This window comes from Papaver somniferum, unplaced genomic scaffold, assembly GCF_003573695.1.
Source record: "Papaver somniferum cultivar HN1 unplaced genomic scaffold, ASM357369v1 unplaced-scaffold_137, whole genome shotgun sequence".
Taxonomy (NCBI): domain Eukaryota; kingdom Viridiplantae; phylum Streptophyta; class Magnoliopsida; order Ranunculales; family Papaveraceae; genus Papaver; species Papaver somniferum.
The window spans coordinates 12064840-12073731 of record NW_020622934.1 but is presented as its reverse complement, the minus strand read 5'-3'; the positions used below and the strand labels follow the sequence as shown (position 1 = coordinate 12073731).

At 33.0% G+C, this 8892-nt stretch overlaps 1 long non-coding RNA gene across 1 annotated transcript; it reads left to right on the top strand.

The window, feature by feature from the left end:
- The first annotated feature begins 578 nt into the window (after positions 1 to 578).
- LOC113334751 lies at positions 579 to 1836 on the top strand. Its single transcript, XR_003352948.1, has 3 exons — positions 579 to 659; positions 1137 to 1204; positions 1723 to 1836. It is a non-coding gene; the product is annotated as an uncharacterized LOC113334751 (long non-coding RNA).
- Positions 1837 to 8892: the final 7056 nt, after the last annotated feature.

Sequence of the window (8892 nt, the reverse complement as noted above, 5' to 3'; positions counted from 1 at the left end):
CACAAACATTCAATCATTCTGTACCCTGCATTAGTCATTTCCATAGATCATCTTCTTAATGTGTTATTTATGTCTATGCTGACATAAACCCTGACTCTCACTTTATCAACTACTGGAATAACATATTGAAATTTGCATCTAAATATAGAACTTGATTAGAATTATTTATGTCTATGTTGACATAAACCCTGACTCTCACTTTATCAACTACTGGAATAACATTTTGAGTAGACCTTGCAGTTAACATTTTGAGTTAACGTTTTGAGATATGTGAATTTTGAATTATGCATGGTTTGGGTTTCGAGTATCCCTAGTTTATTTAGCATTAGTGAAGTAAGATACTACTCTTTTTAAGACTGAATCATGCCATATGTTGTTGTTGTTGGTGATCATCAGTATATGTCCGAGGATATACTAATTGAATGTGTAACTACTAGTTACACAATCAAATTGGATGTGTAACTTCCGATTACACATGCCATATGCATGTGTAACTTCCGGTTACACAAGTCGTATTACACATCTACTTAAGTTCTTATTGCAACTGATCTCTTAATTGTAATTTATTTTTGAAGTGCAGGATGAGGGCTTACTGTCTTGGACGAAACTGAAGATGCACTTTTATGTTTTGGGTTATATGGAAAACCAATACATTTCAGGTCAGTGTCAGTGCTAAAATGGGGAATTCAGAGCTCAATTTGTCTACTTTTTTTTTTATGAACTTCGATATTATCCATGGGTTTTGTAAGTGTTCTTGATAACTTGACTTTCATCTTTCAGTATCTAGTTTCAGGTTTGTATCCTTACTGACCTTTTTTGGATGTGTAATACCTTTTATTTTTTGACAGAGTCCTACAAGATATTTTTTCTATTAGGAGTGACGTTATAAAAAAGCATAAATAGGAATTGATGTGTTATACTAGAACTTTGTACTACAAAACTATGTTATAAAAGTTGAGAACATTTAGAAAAGTTAGGTGTTGGCTTGTTTTTCAGATTATGGCTGTAGTGGTCTTTTGGAATCAACAATCAGGGGATTCCATTATAACCAAATGTTGTTTGAGTAATGACTTGTAATTGATGAAATATCATTTCTTTCGAATTATTTGGTGTCTTTTTGTGCTCGCAATGCTAAGGTAGTTTCCTTGAAAAGTCTTAGTGTAAGATCTGGAATACATGCGTCACGCAGTTGAAGTTGTGCCAGGTTCGGTTCTTTTCTTACATTTTCCTATCCTATTTTTCCCTATATCTTAAAATATTTTTATTATTTACATTACTCAACTATAATTAGGCTAGGTGATTTTGGATGTTACCAAGATGATTCCGTAAATTACTATGTAATAATTTTCCTTGTTGCACTGTAAGTTGAATATTTAGTGTTTTTGCTTTATATGTACAAAGAGATTTCAAGTTTACATGCCACTATATATGTGTAACTATTGGTTACACATGCCACTATGCATGTGTAACTCATAATTACACATATAGCAGGCATGTGTAACTTTCAGTTACACTACCCATATCCATGTGTAAGTCCTAGTTACACATGCTAAAAATGAATAACAAAATTGTTTTTTTGCATCTCTGAATCTAAGTACATTTAACTTTATATGTGTGTTTAACTCCTAATTATACTAGTCACATGCATTCGAAAGTGATTATGCATTGTTTTGTATGTCTTTCTTTTAATCTCATAAAATATGTTTGTTTGTTATTCTTCAGGTTGCAGATAACTTCATAAAAGCTGGTGGCTTATTTGTGGTGGTGGAGGTGCAGGTTTTGGAGGAGGATGAGGAGGCAGTGGTGGTGGCTAGCAGCGGTTGTTGGGCCTAGAGAGATGCATGTAACTCTCAATTACACAAGATAGATGCATATGTAACTCTCAATTACACTAGACAGATGCGTGTGTAACTTCTAGTTACACATGCTAAGAAATTATTATAAATGAATATTAAAATAATACATGTACTTTTTGTATGCATTCTTTTTGATGTCTATTTTTTGATATGTAACTTTGCATTACACATGTCATAATGATGTGTAACTTCTGGATACACATGGCATATGCATGTGTAACTTCTGTTTACACATTCACGCGATATTTTAATAATTTTGGGCCTAGATTTAATAACTTTGGGCTTAAATTTAAATTTTATTTAATTTGGGGCTTGACAATATATATAAGGGTATGAGTGTCTTTTAATAATTCGGGGCCTAGATTTAAACTTCTTTTAATTAAGGGCCTCATGTTATGGGTTATCCATGGGTTGGGCCTTAGCCTTAGGAATCAAAATATGTTTATGTCCCACATCCCCCGTTTCTGGCTAAAAAAGTTCAAACAATTCAAATTGGTTCCGAATAATATATCCCATTCAAATCTGAAATGTTTATGTCGATAAAGGTTTCATCTAGAATCTATAGGGGTTGTGTCAGGTGTAAAAAAAATGTAAAACAAAGACACTCTGTAATGCGCACTCGAGAGTGTGGAGATATGAGACCGACTAGTGATTATGAGGACACTTGTAGGACAAGAAATTTGTCTTTTGACATGACAATGATCAGTCTAGTTGCCTGCCAAGTGTTGCATTATGGTGCACATTTGTGAACATTAAGAAAATTGTAAAGAAAAGAATCAGATCAACGTACCACCATTGGTCTGTTAGACTTGATGAAAAAAAGAAGTCAAAAAGTATGGGGAAGTTTCTTTTCTTCAACCACTAAAACAATCCCACCAGTACTTCCACCTATGTTGTAACTGCACGAAGAGCATTAGCCCAGAATCGGTTGATGTTCACATGAACATTGACCGATTCTGTTTTGTTTTTTTTTCCCTGAAAAAGATCGACCCAAAATCGAACTACGAGAGCATGAATATATACCGATCCTGATTTGATTTTTTTCAAAAAGATATTTTTCTTTCCATGTTTTGATGATGAATCAAGATTAGTTGATTTCTAGTTTAATTTGACTAAACATCAATTAATCACCCGATTAACACTAATTAATCAGGGATAAATTAGCCATTATATAGAATAGTTGGATAAGGGATGTTCTCTTTTACTTTTTGATGACCTTTTTTGTCATTTAGTACAGGCCCCAATTAAGTGGCATAGGTCCCAATTTAGCCAGGATTAATTAGGATGGTCTGTACATATATATACAATTACCTATCCTTCCGCTTTCCCTATCATTCCAAAATAAAAATGTGAAAAATTAGAAAGAAAATAAAAAGGTCTGCACGGATGGTACTAAAACAAATACGATATTTCAGCCCAAAATATATGTGAGTATGTATTTTCTAGTCTCCTAAAAACACTAACTCTCTCAAAACTAATAACTTCCCTCAAATATTCATCGATCTCCGCTACGTCTTTGGTTTTCACTTCAGATAATTTAGTGAAACCCTTCAAATTCTCAATGATGCAGATTAACTATACGGATTTTAAATCCATTCTTTGATTTCTCATCTCATATCTACTAATATTTTTTGGAAAGGGCGATTCAGTGATTTCATATATCAGATTTGTGGTGTGTACGTGGTCGAGGAGAAAACATGTAAAACTCTTAATGTAACTATGATTCTTTGTACATGTTTATTAATTGAAGGATTTGATTCATATGAATGTAAATGTTGGTTGTGATTCTTTGCACCAAACGTCTTCATATCACCAAGGTCATTTACAAACAATTTTGTGCTTTGATTTGTTTTTAAGTATGCTATAGGATTTTGTTATTTATAAATTATTTTTCTTTTTGATGCATGATTTAACAAAAAAAAACTCGTTATTATGGATATTGTCTATAATTGGTTTTTTATACACACTCCTTCAGTGGTCGGAGAATAACTTAGTTTTCATTTAATTTTGTGGATTTAACTGAAATTTTCCATTGAGAAATTATTTGGTTAATCATTTATTTATTTATTTATTTGTAGATGGAGATTACAATGCAAAAATAGAATAATAACATGATTAACACCAAAAATCTTAATCATTTTTGTTTAATTGAATTTAATTTTTATTTATGATCCTAATTATGGCAGAACCCAATAGTATTATGATCCAATTTTGTGCCACTACCTATGCATTCAATTTAAATATGAAAAATTAGTGTGAGAGAAGATCGGCATTTGCCCTATGTGAAAACTATTAAAAGAAATAAATAACTCAGCCCAAAAAGTACGCGAGACGTTATTTCCCTTCCCATGTAATAAGTAATAAGTCATTTTTTCAAAACTAACAATTTTCCTCAAGAAATCTCATAGACCCCTACTACGTCTTTGTTTCACTCTATATAATTTGATGAAACCGTTCAAATTTTCAAGTGATGTTGATCAACTAAATGGATTATGGATGCATTCTTGATTTTCTAGTCTCATACCTACTGAAACTTTTGGAGAAAGGGATTCAACGATTTTATATATCAGATATGTCATGCGTGGTTCGGGAGAAGCATGCAAAACATTATGTAACTGTGATTCTTTGCACATGTTTATCAATTGAAGGGGCTTGACTCATAAGAACGAAAATGGTGGTTGTGATTTTTTGCACCAAACGTCTTCATATAACCACCGTAATTTCAAAACAATTTTGTGCTTTGACTTGTTTTTCATCTAGGTATGCTATAAGATTTTATTCTTTATAATGATTCCAATTTGTTTTATTTTTTATTTTTGAATATCTACTTTGCATCTTGACGCATGATTTAATTAATATATATATCTTATGTACTATTTTTGAATGGTTGGAGAATTACTTAGTTTTCACTTAATTTTATGGATTCAAATTGAAATTTTGTAATTCTTGATTTTTAATATTTTTGGTGTTTTATTAATATTTTTAGATGGAGAATATAATATAAAAAATCAAATGATTCACATTTAAATTAATTTTATTTATGATCCTAATTATGAGGGAACCCATTCAATTTATATTTATAATGAAAAGAGGTTACAACTCTTCCATCCGTCGGATGTCTTTGGCTGGGATGAGACTGGGATGGCTGAATGCAACGTTTATCTCTCAAAATGTTATCCGACTGTCCAAGCTCAAAAACCTATTATGTTTTGTATTATAGACTAGATAATGACTCGTGCCGTAACGGCCCGAGATATGATTCGTTTCGCTGTTTCGTTATTGTCGACTGTTAGCATGTTATGTTATTTGGATTAGTGATATTTTAGAAAAATTGCTAGCAGGGTTATCAATTTACCTGGGAGTGTACCAAATTTTGTATAAGACAAAACTTCACTTCCCTGTCAAATAGTACACCCCCCCAGCAAGTTTATATACCCATATTAGTATCCATGTTTAACACCTACTCTTACAACACATGAATGATAGGGCTTGCAAATTGAGATATACAAAATACCCGGCCTCACCGAGTGGCACAGTAGTCCCCATTCTATTTGTGTTGAACAACTTTAAAATCAGTTGTAACTAAAACTCCCTCCATTTCTAGAAAACGGATACTTTCACTTTTTCAATTTGGCCTATTTTTAGGTTAAAATAAAAAAGTGAAAGTATCTCTTTTCCAAAAACAGAGGGAGTATGAATCAAGGTTGCATGGACTGCACATTTTACCAGGATATATGTGTTGAACTACTTTCAAATCAGTTGTAACTAAATATGAATCAAGGTTGAATGGACTGCACATTTTATCAGGATATATTCTGAAGCATTGGTTCAACATTTTTCTCTAAGATTCCATCCAAACCTGTGGGTAAACCTGAAAGGGTGTTCAAAAAAAGATCCGCAAGTACAGGTATATACCTAAGCACAAAGATTAGATTTTGTGTCTGGGTAACACGCAGTTGCAGACGTTTCACCACAAAATTTTTTCCCATTTCATCATTATAAGAAGAAAGTTAAGCCTATGATGCCAGCTTAAATTCTCCTTAGCCTTGTCTAATTCATAATCACGTCCTGGAATCACAGTTGCAACCACTAATAATTATGAAGGGTGTGGAAGGAATCCGTTGTCGCCGTAAAGGTTGGATCAGAAGCTTCACAATATCGAGTAAAAAATACTTGTCATCATCCTCTTTAAGAAAAAGCAAATGTAATCATAACCAAGAAAACATAAGATCCACAACCATAGTGGTCATTGAATTATAAATTTATTGGGAATTCATTTTTCAAAAATAGAAGTGGTCATTGAATAACTTAAAGCTGAATTTCTACTTGATATTTCTCCAAAAAAAAAAAAAAGTAAACAAAAACTGGCATTAGGACAATCTCAGAGTTTGAGAAACATTCAGTGTGTCACTGTGTCTGTTAAAAAAGTAACAAGTACAAGACTATGAAGTAGGGGTGGGTGTTGGTAGAGGTATTAACATTCTCAAGTGACAGAACAACGGAAATTACATCATATCAGTATCGGCTGGCATTTCAAAAATTTATAGAGAACAATTTTAGATGCATCATTTTAGATTGGTGAAGCATCATTCCTACCGCAATCTACTCATAAGCTTTTACTGAACAGTTGAAATTTTTATGAACTATCATCGTAACAACACATCAAAATTATGTGTTGCCACAAACAACAACATATTAATCATATCAATAAAATAAATGGAAATGGAAAAGAATGAAACGTTAAAGGTGATGTGAACTATTACCTCCCTCTTCATTGCCAGTAACTTACCATAGCCTGTTACAGCTCCTTCCTAAGTTTCCTTTGATTCCCAATAACACTTTCTTAACACCTGCCTGGATGTGTTACTATTTTGCGTAACCTTTCAATATACTGCGATGGTATTAGTGTTTCGCTTCATCTGTGAAGTATCAAGATTTGCAAATGAAAAACAGTTCTACTATTTTCTTAAATATAAATAGGATCTAAGCTTAAGTGATATTATTGCTTGAAGGTATTAGAGCTGGCAAACGGGCGGGCCGGGGCTGGCTTGTTACGGGTTACACGGGTTCGGGTTGACACGGGTCAAAACCCGCGGGTTGATATTCTTCACGGGTGGTCATTTCATTAACCCGCACCCGTAACGGGTTAAACCTGCAAGTTCACGGGTTAGCTGGTTTCTGCTTAGTTTCCTCTGATTTCTGGATTTTTTCCGACCACATTCAGGCCATCAAAAACTCCTCTGCAACCTAACATTCATCTAATTCATTTGACATTTCCATTCAATTCAATCAACAGATTACAGATTCAACAGTCAGTGACTCGGTGTCGCACCGAAATTTAAAAACTTAATGAAAGGATCAAGAAAACAAAATCCATCAGATTGTTACTACTGTCTACTATCATGGTTCATGGACTAACATCAGCAATTGACTTGCAAAATGACTTGCTGAAGACCATAAATCGTAAGTGCCATTTAAAAATCAGAGTCAGAAAGTGCTGGTAATATAGATAAGTTCATAAAGTCTAACGAAACTCCTTGGATACTACAACAGAAAAGAAAAGGTGAAGGCAGAGTAAAGTTCTTGTAAACAACAATGGCTAGTTTCACTTTTGTGAGATGCCAAAGAAAAATAAAGACAGTATGAATCTCGATTCATAAAATATAAAACTGGGGCTCAAACGAGCGCAGCTATATATGTTTTTCAGGTGTGCTCAAATAATATGGATCACTATAAGGCTTCAATTGCACAGCACAAACAATATGGATCACTATAGTACCTCTAACTCCTGCACTATCAGTTCAGCTCCATCACAACTATGACCTCACCACAACAACATCATCACCAAACGTAGTTTAACTTATCCATTCCTTCACCACTAGATCACTCAAAATACCCACAGAACAAGTAAATTCTTCATCAACATCTTCTCAGTCACTATACAACAACCCAACAGCCACACTAAAGCTATCACCATTACCATTTCCTTGTCCAGTTCACTACAACAAACAAAGTTTTGCGTAACTGATGTCAATACCACTTCTAAAACTCAGTTTCTGTTTCATTCTTAATAAGTACCAACCTATGTAAATCAAAATAAACCTAAACCCCAATCAATACAGCTCCATTTTATATCGACATAATTCTTAACCTCATAAGCATTCACATAATCTTAATAATGAACTGAAGGCTATACTAATTTACTTACATAAATATTTACCTTGCAAAATGACTCAATCATCAACTTTGGTCATTGATTGAGCAGTGAAAGTTTGAAACATAACCAATCTAGAGAAATTATTAGACATGACATGAATTACATAAACATAACAAATCTAGGATTAGAACTTAGAAGATTACCTGTCCTCAACTCTGAATCTTCCACAACAAGATGAAGAATTAGCAGAGATTATTAACAAAACCCCAATTCGAAAATCTGAAAAAACTCAAACTAATCGAATCACTATTTTCAGAAGTTAAGATGGAGAAGAAGACTCGTGGTTTTGAAGATTAAAATCAATTAGAAATCACATTTAGTTGTTATGTTTGGGATCCATGTTTCCCCCGCCTATTTTCTTCTACAACCAATATACAAACAACATAATTTTGGATACCATGAATCAAAATATATGAATAATATCCTAAGAAATTAAACAAAATAGAGGAGTTCACAGTAATTTCAGGTTGAAGCTAAAGGTCAAAACCAAAATCATCAGATCTATGAAGAAAATGTAGTATCCATGTAATTTAAACATGTTTCCGTTGAATGATCTTCAATTCATACATATAAACATTGAAAGCAAAATCGTTCGAAAAATTAAAATGATGAAATTAAAAAAATCAGAATCTCTAAAATTGTTTTTCTAATGATCAGTTTACATAATAAAGATGAAGACCAAAAGATAAAGAGATGAAGAAGATACCTGTAGATTATTATAAGTTGTCTGTAAGAGATGATGATTTTCCTTTGAAGATGTTGCAGAAGAAGAGAAGGTAAACGAAAAAGGTATTTCGCTTTATTTATAATCAACCAATT